This window comes from Cinclus cinclus, chromosome 1 (genome assembly GCF_963662255.1).
Source record: "Cinclus cinclus chromosome 1, bCinCin1.1, whole genome shotgun sequence".
NCBI classification, from domain to species: domain Eukaryota; kingdom Metazoa; phylum Chordata; class Aves; order Passeriformes; family Cinclidae; genus Cinclus; species Cinclus cinclus.
In genome coordinates this window covers 16,223,975-16,238,011 of record NC_085046.1, presented here as the reverse complement: position 1 = coordinate 16,238,011, position 14,037 = coordinate 16,223,975, and positions in this window count along the sequence as shown.

Sequence of the window (14,037 nt, the reverse complement as noted above, 5' to 3'; positions counted from 1 at the left end):
CAGAAAGATACAAACATTAAACTAACAAGTGGGATAGGGAGTATCTTTTCCCTATTATTTTTTCCCATTACTCTGGAAAATTTTATTATTTTATATAATCCTGTATCAGTAAATTTCCATTTTCTCACATTTGTACATTCCCAGCATGATGGACTTGTATTTTCCTACCTATCCTCCTCTGTCCTAGTAATGAAAGTGATTCTGGAAGAGGAGATGTTTGGGACTTGATGTAAACATGTTTTAGTTGCTCTGAGAAGCTAAAAGGAAATGGCTTGTGTTAAAAGAGTTGGCTGCAGCCTGCAGCTCTTTAAAGACAGTCTATAAAGAGGGATGGGGCCATGTGGTTGGGGACTGCACACACCAGGACAGCCCAGAAGATCTCCCCAGGTGCTGCTTTGCTGGGAGGCAATGCCCACCATGGAAAGTGACTCCCCAGCAGCCCCTGCCAAAGAGCTCCAGCTAATTTCCCAACTCAGATGAGCCAATGCTGTTTATATTGCACTGGCAGCTGTGGAAGCCCAAGCCTGACAGCAGTAAAAGCTGTAACACTGTCAGCTCCAGTCTGGAAAGCATGGAAAGCACTTAGAGCACAGAACTTTTCTCAGGACTCTGTCTCATATGATGATTTTTCTCTTTGACCAGTACTTCCTTCTGATCAAGAGAGATTCAGGAAATAAAATATGAAGGTTTTAGGCACTTCTCTGTTTAGATTAGTGCTTCAATGGAATTGGCTTTGAAATATAAGTAGTTTATTTTCAGTTCCTAGATACATGACCTCCACTAGCATGTTTTACCAGCATGATAAACCTTCCTGGCTGCAGAAAGCTCAGAGAAACAAAGAAAAGAAGCTCTGCACTGTACCTGCAGAGAAGGCTCCTGGGACATGTGGGATGGTACTCCTTCCTTCTGCAGCAGGCACCTACAACCCTTTTGGGACATTGAGAATTAAACATTATTAATAGTGATATTAATGAGCAGGATATTTATAAAATGCATAAGTGCCATAAGTAAGATCCTACTACTCAGTGAGATTCATGACAGTTCTGAATAGATGCTTTAATAGAAATTTTAAACTACAAGTTATTGTTGTGTTGTTTTCTGAAATAACTTTGGATAAAAATAAAATAGTTTCCTTCTTTATGACTACAGACCCAAAAAGCTGCCTCAGGAATTCATATCCAACAGCAAATGGCAAATGGCAAGGTTATGACATAGAGCAAGTGCCTCCACATCTCACTCTGTCCTTTTACCTTCAATAAAAATGAGTTGCAATACTGACTATTACAGAAGTGTTTTCCTTGCTTATCCTTGCTTAAAATTTCAATAGACATCAGTAGTTGAAAGAAATAATCATATTGAAGTGCAATACAAAATACATACAATTAATGGTAGGGGTCAAAACTGTCACTTCAGGCTCACACTTAGGGCCTTGTTTGTGCACATCATGGTTCAGTTTTGTTCAGTGTTGATTCATTTCTCTCTTTGCCATTTCTCTTATTTCATGTTTTTATCAGCTGGTGTTACAGAAAAAGGTACAAGGAAATCATGTATTGTTGACGTGTCACTGTCACCCAAGAGCTTTGCATGGATCATCTCACCACTTTGCCATTGGTTCTGAAGCAGCCTGCCCTTTTTTGTCACTGACAGACTTTTTCTTTTACAGATGACAATTTGCAATCACTTTCTCCTTTTCTTCTGCTAGTTTAGCTACAGTCATTATGAAAGAAGAGATAATCAAATTCAAAAAGCCTTCCAGTGATTGGAGATGATTGTAGATGCCTCAGTTTTAACACAGCTGAAATTACTGATGTATTACAGTGCTTGAAAGCAATTTAATGGCAGTAAATTTTAAATAAATTGCAGCTATTGATCACTAGCCTTCATATTTCCTTCACAGAAAGCCTCCTCTTTGCACACATTGTAGGCAGCTTCTCTTGCTCCAAGGCTTGTTTTTAGAGTGAACCAGCTAAACCACTTCTGTGGAAAACTGGACACATTTGTCAGGATATGTCACCACAAAGTCTAATCCAAGCAGACAGCACCCGTGATGCACCAAGTTTGACTTCTGCATCACAGAGGACATTGCAATTTAAAAAATACTCCTGCTCTCTCGAGTACACAAAAAAATACCCTGGAGTCATACACAGAGATGTCACTCTGCAGGCTGTTAAAGAGCCCGCTTGGTACTCACAGAATCACAGAACTGGTTTGATTGGAAAAGACCTCTAAAACCATATATTCCATCCATTAACCTAACACTGCCAAGTCCACCACTAAACCATGACCCCAAGACACAGCAGTGGACTGTGCTGTGCATTATCCTCTGCTGTATTACTACAGTCACTGAACATAAACTAACTTAAAATTGATGTTCATGAAGGACTGCTACAAGAAGAGGAGAAGCAGAAGAAATAGTTCGAAGATCAAGAAAGGCTCACAGAGAAGGTCTCCTCTCTCATTCAGTGTTTTGGTGGTTGGGAATTTCAAAAATAACATCATGAGTTCTCACTCAGGTCCAAGGCTAATTTTGTCAAATGAGATCTGAACCTACACCAGCACTCCAATAAAGTGCTCATTGATGCATGTAGGGGTAAGAAATCCCTTCTGTGGATGTGCAGTCTGAGTGGAGCTGTGAAGGGGTTGGCACAAAACTGGTTAATAAATACACCCAGAGAGTTTTCTGTAGGTGGCACAAAAAACAGCTCTGAGTAAGTCTGTCCCAGACCTGATTTTGTCCAGCTGCTCCCTAATTACTCCGACTGTGAAATACAGACTATGTCTATCAAGTGACTTGATGGTGAGGTACAGGGAGAGGCAGAAGTCTGGGAAGAACAGAGGAAAGGTAACAGATGAATTCAAACCAATATTGACAACCTGAAAAAACAGGATGAAAAAATAGGTTGAGTTTCAGTAAACACAAGTGAAGGGTGTCACTTCAAGCAGGAGTGTGGTGAGTTGACCCTGGCTGGACACTGGACACCAAAACCACTCTAGCACTCCCCTTCTCAGCTGGGTAGGGGAGAGAAAATTAAACAAAAGGCTTACAGATTGAGGTAAGTAGAGGGAGAGATCACTCAGCAGTTACCATCACAGGCAAAACAGACACACCCTGGGAAAATTACCTTAGTTATTGCCAATCAAATCAGAATAGGATAATGAGAAAATAAAAACTAAATCTTAAAACACTTTTCCTTCCTCCCTCCCTTCTTCCTGGGCTTCACTTCAGATTTGCTCTACCTCCTCCCTGTAGTAGCACAGTGGGGTGGGAAACTTGGGTCAAGTCATGACACTGTCTCTGCCATTCCTTCCTCTTCGGGGGAGAATTCCTCACACTCTTCCCCTGCTCCACTGTTGGGTTGCACTCACAGGAAACAGTCCTCCAGCTTCTCCAGTGTGAATCCTTCCCACACACTACAGCTCTTCATGAAGTGCTCCAGTGTGGTCCCTACCATGGGGTGCAGCCCTTCAGCAGCAGGCTGCTCCAGGATGAGTGTCCCACAGGGTCCTAAGTCCTGATAGCAAACGTGCTCCATTGTGGGCTCCTCTCCTCAAGTCAACAGATTCCGGCAGGTGCCTGACCCAGCACTGGCTTCCCACAGGATCACAGCCTCCTTCAGGTACATCCACCTGCTCCAGCAGGGTCCTCCACAGGCTCTGGGGGATCTCTGCTCCCCCATGGCCCTCCATGGCTGCAGGGGCACAGCTGCCTCACCGTGGTCTCACCACGGGGCAAGGGAATCTCTCCTTTGGCTCCTGCATCACCTCCTGCCCCTCCTTCTGCACTGGCCTGGGTGTCTGCAGAGTTGATGCTCTCACAAATTCTGTCTCCTCTCTCCACCGTTGTTTTTCCACTTCTTAAATATCCCACAGGCTCTACCACCATCACTGATGGGTCTTAGACTTGGGCAGTGGTGGGCTCCTCCTGGAGCCACCTGATACTCTTTCTGTGGGATGGGGGGAAGCTTCTGGCAGCTTCTCACAGAAGCCACCCCTGTGCCCCCCCCCCCCCCCCCACTACCAAGACCTTGCCAGTAATTCACATTCATAGATTGAAGGTGCTTTATGTAACAGCCTTTCGAAAAAGGGTCTCAATTATTGCTGAACATTGTTTTATCAGAGAGAAGTACATAGTCAGCCTGGAACATATGAGTGAGAAAATGGCTTTCACCACAGACTGTCATCCCTCTGACTTAGTCAACAGTGAGGACTGGTACAGCTTCAACAAGGACATAACATTTAGTTTTAGGCATCACACTTTCAGGAAGATACTAAGAAGAGGGCAAAAATAATTAGCAATCTGAAAACATATAATCTTTAAGGAAATAGTAAAAGTTGAACTGTCTGCCTAAAAATCACATCAAATTTATGATGAAAGTCCTCTAATACCTGGAAGACTGCTGGAGTGAGGAAGGGCTTTTTATTTCTCTGTGGTCATGAAGGCTCAGAAAAGAAATATTGTGTTCAAACTCTATCAAGAAAGATGTAAATCAGTATTAGAAACAACTTTTCAGTGTTTAAGCTAAAAAAGCCTCAAAACAGATTACCTTGGGAAACCATGGGATGTTGGAGGCCTTCAGAACAGGGTGGGCAAATGTTAAGCATGGAACAGATGATCCCACTCCAAGCAGAGGCATAGACCAGGGTCTCTCCTTGAGACCCCCTTTATGTATTTGAAACAAGCCAAGTTTCATCCAGCCCCGCCTAAATCTATAGCAAAATTCCTACTGACTGCAAATGGACTTGGACAGAGTTTATGAGCAACATGATTTACAGGATGTCTTGGCTGCCTGAACCAATGTCCATTTGTTTCAATGCCATTTGTGACACCTAACAAATCAGCTGAGCCCAGAGACCAGGCAGGGCCTGACAGGCAAATGCCAAGTAGAAACCTGGAATGTCACTGCTGCTGCAAAACACCTCTTCAGTCACAGCCATTTCCCAGGGACCTTCCCCAGGGCAGGGCTCACATGTTCACTTTTCACCTCCCAGCCAAGGGGTTGCCCAAACAGGGAGTTGCTTTTGGGGTCAGCTGGAGTGGGAGGAACCAGCTACTGCCCATTCTTGCAGTCTCCTGCCAGCTGCTCATGCCCTGTGCAGGTGGTGCCCAGTGTTGGGTGTTCATCTGCTTTCTAGACAGGGAAGGTGCTGCCAAACCATTAAAAATTACTACAGCACTAAAGAAAGGGTTCCTGACCAGCACACATTTTTGGAGGTAAATTTCAATTTGTAGACATGAGTCTCAGATATTAAAAGAGGCACCAGGAACTGGGTAGCTACTATGCTCTGACAATCCAAATAAGAAAGGATATCTACTTCATTAAAAAAGAAGGGGGTAAAGAATAAGAAATAGGAATGAAGGGACTTAGATGACAAATAATGGATTTTCAGTTCAATGATAAGAGAAAGATTATTTTAAACAAAATAGAATCAATTTGTATTGAGGGAACAAAAACTATGTATGTCTCCCCACAGTTTTATTTCTAATCAAAAAAATAATGTTAAAACTAAAGTGCTTTTTCTAGGAACTATTTAGTCTATTGAACTTGCCATTTTTTTTACTCAGGTAAGGTTCTCAACAAAAACTTATTCGAGAACTAATGTCCTATATTCATCTCAGAAATGAAATTACATATCCCAAACATGTTGAGATTGTAACCACACTTCTGTCTAGCATAGCTAGAAGATCAGTTAAAGTTGGCTTGATCCAAGTTGCATTTGGATCCTACTTGGCCCTTTTCTCCCTCCATACCTCATTTCATTTCTAGAAGAGTTCCTCCTTTAGCCCAGACCCTTGCCAAGTCTCTGGGAAAGAGTCCATCACAGCCAGCCACAAGGCAGCTGGAGATTGAGGTGCTCTCACACTGCCTCCTGATGGGACCTTGTTTGTGCACTGAACACAGCAAAGTGACTCAGCTCTGCCTTTTTGCACTATTCTGCCTGTGACAAGTTGGTGAGGGTAAGGTTTGGGACAAGAAGCAGCTTAAACCTGACCACCCACCAGCCACTGCACTGACTAAAGTTGAGCCTGGAGTACTCCACAATGGATGTGGCTTTTCCTCAGTGTAAATTTCCTCATTTCAATCTCATCAAGTCATAAATTTGTCCCTTGCCCTGTATGACAGTTTCCTTGGAGGTGTATTTGCAGAGGTGGAGGCAGCCAGGCAGCTGTCCTGCATCACAGAGATGATTTGGTGAAGCAGTGAAGTGCACTGTGACCATGCAGCCTTCCCTCCACTCAGACCCTGGGGACCAGACACAGCTCTCTGTGGCTGAAAAGAAGTGAGAGAAAGATGTCCAAGTGCTGTTGGTTAAGTTCAAAGCATCTTATCAGTGAGTAGAGGAGATCCGAGTTAGGAGCTGAAAGGCACAGTGCAGACCCAACTATGGCAGGAGACAGAAGAGACAGGCACTGCCTTTTGGCCATGTGTTTTTAACTTACTGTAATTTGTTTCTTCTAAATTGGGAAAAGGGAGGGAATTTTCTAATTCTTTGCAGGTGTCTTCTACTGACTCTTTTTAAGAATTTGGCTGAAGGAATAGAAGGAGGAAAAGCTCATACTGCATTAAAAAATGCTGCAATATCACATTATGCTGAGATCAGTCACCATGGAAGAAAAAATCCTCCCCTCGTGACTACAGACTGTAAAGCATTTTTGTACTGTGCACTGAGACAAATGGCAACAATTCCATGTGTTTGCAGCACTTCAGTGCAAAGGGAAATAAAAGGTATCATGTACTGGCCCTTTTGAGCTTGATGGGTTTTTCTCCATGGAAAGGACAATGTTTCCAGACTAGCTAATTGTTTTCTACATCACACAGTTGTGATCTGGTTCTTCTCACAAGAAGGCCTTCAGTGAGTGGCAGGTTTAACTGCTTAATAGAAGCCTGAATTTGACAGAAGGGACAGAAAGCTGATGTAAACACCAGACACCAATAATGCAGAGCTGCACTGGCCTAGAAGACCTGAAGGATTTACCTAACACACCGGTACCCATGCAGGAGGGTCACTAAATGTGACATCATTAAGATGGATTTCTTTGTTAGTCTTCCCTGCAATTTCTCTGTATTTCTATTGCATTCAGGAGACCTTAGAGTTTTGCCATGGTGAATCATTTACCAATATGAAATTATTTGTTTCATTTTCACCTGCAATGTCATTATTTTTAAAAGAAACAAGCTGATGCAGGTCTCTGCAATTAAATTCTTAAATTTGTAAGCAGACTAATAATATATAGGTAGAAGTTGAGATATATTTCACACTTCATCGTTGACTATCTGGAGAAAGCTGCTGGTAAATAAAACACTATTTTATACATGATTACAGTGATTCCTAATTTTTTCCTAGTCACATTTTCATGTAAGCATTTTAATAACCAATATATATAAACTCATTAAATAAAACTGTTCCTCTCATTTTCTTTTATTTCTAAGGCAAGAATAGGTATCTATTGTCAGTAACCAATTTTCTTGAATTTCTTTTTCCTCTCATGTTTACACTTATATCATACTTCATCCACATTTTACCACCATATGTCTATAAAGATGTTTTTATCAATGACGCACACAACAGAGATGAAGAGCAATGTGGAATTAAACATGCTAAGCTGTTAATAAGAGACACCTTAACTGTACTTCCAGTTAACTTTCTGCCCAGGAACATTATCTTTTCTAGATTTTGTAGAAGATATTTTACATAATGAAGCTTTAAAAAGAAAAGCTCATATGTATATGGACTGGTTTGGGGATGAGTGAGTCAGAGAGATTAAGGTAGGGCATGAAGTCAAGCTCTCACATTTCAGGCATTAATTGGCTGCTAAGAAGGAGGGGCTGAAGCATCAGAGGAGCATTAATTTTGGTGGAATCCAACAAAGAGAAGAGAAATTTCTCATCCTTTTATTTCTCAATCCTGCTCCAATAAAACTTAAGCCTTTGAGAAGGTTTTTTAAAAGTCAAGGCAAACTGATGTGAGGATGCTGTGTTGGAATGAGTGCAGTCCCACCATCTCCAGCCAAGACTTCTGCTGCAAGTACCACAGGCAGCAAAGTGGGGCTGGGCTGCAGCACAGGTGAGCATCCCAAAACACCACAGAGCTGGCTGGTAAGGCAATGCTTTCCTCTAGATGAAGACAGTGTATGTCAGAAGATGATGTTAAAATTAAAAGTTGCAAGTATAGGAGTTGCTTTCAAGATAACTCCAGGCAACTAAGTTCCTACAACTTGTCTAATTTGATTGCTGGTTGAAATTCTAACTGTGTTGAAGTCAGAGATAGGCTGCTGACTGCAGAAGTCCCAGGACTCCAATGGCCAACATCTGTTGCTTGTTGTCCAGAGAACTGGGTGGGTCTGATGGTGTTTTAAGATGGTCACAAGCCCCAGGGACAGAGCATGCGGAGTGCTTTAATAGGGACAGAGTGGCTACATTTGGCAGTGGGTAACATGGACCCCCCCCCCCCCCCCTCGACCCTGTACCTATCAAGAGGACAGGCTTGCCACAGGCTGGCAATTAGGCTTTTTAGAACTCAACTTTAAAGCCATCCTGGGCATTCATGGGGGATAGAAAGGACCTGAGGCTGCAAAATTAGCTGCATCCAACCTGCTGCTTCCAGGCAGAATGATGTGTGGAAACCTGCAGGCAAGCACAGAGATGGACAGATTGGAGTTCCATCGTCTAGGGCTAAGGCTGAGAGGACTGCCAGTCACTCTCCAAAAAGCTGGATGCTGATTTATTCTCCAAGGAAGGCAAAGAGAAACAAGAATCTGAACTGTGTAAGTTTGCCCAACTCCTGGAAAGCACAGTGAGATGTTACTCCTTACTCTGGCTGGGCTGTACTGTGACAAAAAAAATCCTTCTCCAAAAATTAAACAAGTAAACTTGTGTTTCTGAATATAAGAAGAGTGCAGGAAATGGCTCTAGATTACTTATAAAATGATGACTCACTAATGTTTTTAAAAGCATTTGTAAAATTTAGTAAATACAGAAGAACTGCACTGCTATATTAAAAAAATATAGAAACTGGAGCATTCATTGGAGGCTGTGGGGGCCTTCCTGTGTTTTCTGAAGCCTCCTAAAGGCCTCTGTGGCCAGGATTACATTCTGCAGTGTGGTTTATTTCCTAAAAAAATCTATAATGCAAGGGTAACAGTAGTCTTTTGAAAATGTTTCATGAATAGGTAACAGCACTGCTCATAGCCTAAGATATATATAGAAAAGAATATATATGGAAATCAAGTGTTTGTTGAAAGTAAATGGAAGTAAAGTAACTCTGCTAGAGTCAATGAAGCACTGTCTTTTATTCATTACCCTAAGATGATGTTTTCTATTAGAAGAACTTTAGGTGGAATGTGCCTGAGATGTTTTAATCAGGACAGGGATCAAGACAAGATTAACAAGGGCGATGAAAACCTCGGAGTACACATTAGCCTATGTGTCTTCATGTGTAGAAAAAAGTGGATTATTTGTGTATGCCCTATTATTTAACAGGCATTAATGATTGTTAGCATTTAAACAAGCTCCAGTAAATCAGCTGCATTTCATTACTAGTGACTGATCTGCTACTTTTCTCTATATCAAAATTACTTGGAAAGTGCTTAAAAGTATACTGTAGATTTCTTTCTCTTTAGGAGCTGCTACAGCTACAAGAACATCCCTACATTTTCTAAGTGTGAATTAAAAGAGTACAGGGATTTTTTTTCTTCTAGCTGCTACTTTCTTTAAAAAAGAAATAAACACAGCTGTCTTTGGTCATAATATTTAGTAAGCAGCAGGCGTACTACACAGAGATGAAATGGGGGGAAAAAACAACCAAACAAAACCAAGAACTGTTGTTTTAACTACCTTCCAGTTCCAATATTCCAAAAAAGAAGCACATGTGTTTCAATTTTTAAATGGCAGTTTTAAACTTATAGTTTTCTGTAAATTCAGTTAAGACAAAGATATTTCTGAAGTAGTCATGACTCAGTTTTCCGATTACTATGACAATTACAAGGATTTGGCTGTATATGCTTTTACAAATGCAAACTATTTTGTTAGTCTGATTCTAGTATGGCCAATTACTTTCTTAGACATATGCTTCTTACTTTTTAACAGATTTCAGTTTGTTTACTCTTCTTTGTAAACTAAACTATTATGAAATTATGTAAGAAAAGTATTTATTTTCAGATCCACCCCTATTTTACAACATAACCTACTGTATTTTTCCCTTATTTCTTATTTGGATAAAGTGCCAGGAACAAAATCTTGCAAGACTCAGCATTTGAGTACTGATGTGGCCATTAGAGTATTTGCTGTATAAAGCTTAGCATATTCAGAGCACTCACCAGTCCCCATTTTCTATCTGGTGCTTCATAGTCTTCAATATTCTTCTTCAAATGGGAAGCAGGTAACTTCTGCTTTCCTTTCAGTATAAGTGGCTTAATGTTTAAATGACAACATATAGCACAATACCCCAACTTACAGCAAAACACTATTGATGCTTCTCCCAGCTTTCCTCTGCCAAGCCCAAAAACTACAACATACTGAACATTAAATTAAATGGGACATTTTCATATACAGCAAGAAATTATTCAGCATTAACTTATCTCAGTCTTTGCTTCTGGAGTTTATTCTGGGTACTGCTGCAGTGTCTGTGGATTCTCTAAAAGCTGCTGCTGTGGCAGCTATGGCAAGTGTGTGCTCCCTCTCTCAGCCTTGCATAGTCACCAGCACAGTTGCTCGTTTCAGCATACCAACTATTTCTTCTCAAAAGGACAGGATTTCCTGCTGGAACAAATGTCCTTTAAGATCTGGGCACAGACACAGGTCAGTGAGCAAGAAAAGCAATATCTGGGAACAGCCAAGGGCTGGAGTGAGGCCAGGCTGGACCACCTTACTGCTCCCTGGAATGCCACCCTACTGGGGCTGAAGTGCCACAGGGTTTGAGCAGCCCTGTTGTCCCTGCTGTGTTGCAGCAAGGCATGGCCTTGTTTTACCCTCTGTGCCACAGGTTTGGGTCCCCATTCCCTGGGGTTTCCCTTGTGGAAGGAGGAACTTGTACAAAGCACAAAAGATTTAGCACAGAGCCAGACAGCTCTACTCTCCATCACTTATGGGATGCTATAAGGTCTGTTTCCATCATGTGCAATATGAGCACTCTGCCCCTGGCTCCTGAGTTCTTACTCTATTGCATTGCAAATGTTTACCTAAGGGGACTATCTTCTCTTTCTGCTTCTGAAGATATTCCCCTTTCATTAAATATCTCTCTAAACCCTCTCGCAGTTTTTACCCCTACTGTGATTTTCGTTCATGTATTTGCTTGCAAATGAATATGACAAATTGCCGTGATCTGGACATCAGCTTTTTTCCACTGAAAAAAAATTGACCCTTTCTAAATTTCAATTTCTTTCTATTTTGTTTTAAGCAACAGTCAAGCCTCTACCCAAACCATTTAATCATGAAACATTTTTTTCTTGTGTTTCATGTTTCCCTAGTATAGATCCTTAAATATACAGAGAAAAGTACTGGAGCTCCTGAATGTAGCACATGCTCAGATTTTCAGTGTCTTTCCATAAAGGTGTGATTAACCAAGAAGGAATTGCTTTGCAGACCTCAGCATCTTCTGGCTGTTCTCTCCCACTAATTGCTGAAGTTGACCACTAAAGCCAGGTTTACTTCCTGGTGGGCTATTTCAGTGTTAGAATAAAAGACACTTTGCAAAAATGTAGTTTCCAGCTTTGCCAAATTGTTCTGTCAGACCTATATAAAGTCACCCTACCAATACATTTAATGAGAATGAACTAAATAGCTTTCTAGTGATGTAAAAGGCTTATATTTTCAGACAGAACAAGGGACTTTGTCATACCTACTATGATATACATACTACCTACCATACTACATACTACCTACCACACACTACTGGCAAGCATCTGCTTTTGTCTGTCATTTTCCTTCTCCAGTCTCTGATTTTATTACCATCCTGCTGTAATGAAAAGCACAAATCATCTGGACAGCAATGACAAGGAGCTGTATCTCACTGCTCTGATGTCACCAAATGACTATATTTCAGGGCTCCATCATTATACAGCTTCTGTGAAAAATGCTGACTACTTTGAAGACTAGCATGCAAATGAACAGGAGGTGGCTACATGGGTCCCCTCTGAGTCAGTCACAAGGATATTTCAGCCCTGTCTTTGCCTGTGCCCTTCACCCCTGGCTGACTGCAGCAGCTCCCTGTGCAGCAGCTCCTGATGGAGCCTTCTGCCATCCTCTGTGAGGGTCAGGGCCAGGGCTTGGGAATTCCCCAAGGGAAAAGTCAAACATTACAGCACAGCAGGGAGAGTTCTGTTTTCCCCATAGCTTCACAACACTTGAACAAGTGTTTCTTTGCTGTTGCTTTATTCATCATCCAATTTCTTCATGCATCGATCTCTCCCACCTGACAGCAGGAAAACATGCTTTCTGAATTGCACAGGTTTATTGTGACTTGTATGCAAAATTCCCACAGGAGAAATCAAGCTGTGATATTGTAGCTTCTTCACAGGTTTAATTCCCTTTCCTTTAAATTAAGAAGACACTGAACTGGAGCTCTAACTCAGCATTGTTTCCACTTTCTGTAGATACTCAAACCACCTCCCATCAAACTATACCCACTTACATGCTAAATAGCTGTGAGCAAGTCTTACTTGGGTCTTTGTGTAAAAAGTCACAACATGGAGATTAAATCAGGAGAAGCTGAGTGACCTTGCTTTAAAAGGCAGATAAACTTTATTGTCTTTAGATTAAACATTCTAGAGAGAGAGTGATTGAACTATGTAATGTGATATCTGGAAAACTGACCCCAATTTCTGGTTACTGACCCTCATCTTACCTGCTACTGCTGTAGAAAGCTCAAGTACTTGTGCAAAGGCAAGTGTGAACCTACTCAGATTCTGTATCAAAGGTAATAATACATTTCTACCAACAAAAGGAATTACCTGGGGAAAAACTGATGTTTCAGTTTGGAAAATTTTGCAAGTAATTGTTACTTATAAAAAAAATCAATCCAAAATGATACCAAAAAAAAGCCAAGGTGATTATTCACTGCAAACTCTTCTTAAATATACTATTATGAAAATTGTGTTTTGGGCTGAGATTTTTCTTCTTCCATGTTGTCATTGGTGCATGTGGAAGGACATTGCTGCTTGTGTTCCTGTTCTGCTTCAGCAGCAAGATGGAGTCAGAGGAGCACCAAGAAATTCTTGGTGAAAAAATGTGGGGTAAGAAAAGCTGTGAGAATGGGCAACATAAAACATTCTACTTTCTCACCAGAAAGTGTATTAAGCTTATTCCAGGGGCTCTGTGCATCCACAAGGAATGTACAAGCATGCCAGCAACAGCTGCTTAACCTTTGCTTTTCTTCAAGGGGCTATCTTCGATAACCATGGCAAAACCATATTGTCCTTATGGCTTATAAAGCAAAAACCTGTCATGTACAGACATTTATGACATGGTAAGAACTCTAAGAGGTGGAGGTTTTTGTGAAAAAGTGGCAGTGATATTTGTGTATTTAGTTGTTGTAACAACAATTAGCATTTGAAATCTGTGTATCTCAAAACAGCAGTATGGTTCCTAATGTGTAGATAGATAAACAGAAATGCTTTTGTGGCCAGTTCAGCATTGCTAGCTAGAGGCTTAATTTGGACTGAAGCATAGGACAAAAACAACTAGATTGAATCACTGATAAAGCCTCAAAATCTGCAGCCCCACCTTGAGACATAAGAGATCTTGAGGCACACAGGTCCTCACTGTGACCAGACTGCAGGAGCTCCCAGGTTGTGTTCTGAGCATGGCTTGATGGAGCTGCATGTTGGTGTGGCTGTGCAGGGGAGGGTTTGGCTCAGTGCAGTCCTTTCTGAACAACAAACTGGATTTCTTACTATCTCTTCCATAGACCCATCCCACAGATTTCCTTCATGTGCCAAAGCTGGACATAGCCTTGGAGATGCTGTTCTGTCTTTTATCCAGGTATCCCCCATCAGAGATGGGGCAACAGCATTTCATTCTCTCCTCTGCTTCAATTGATTCA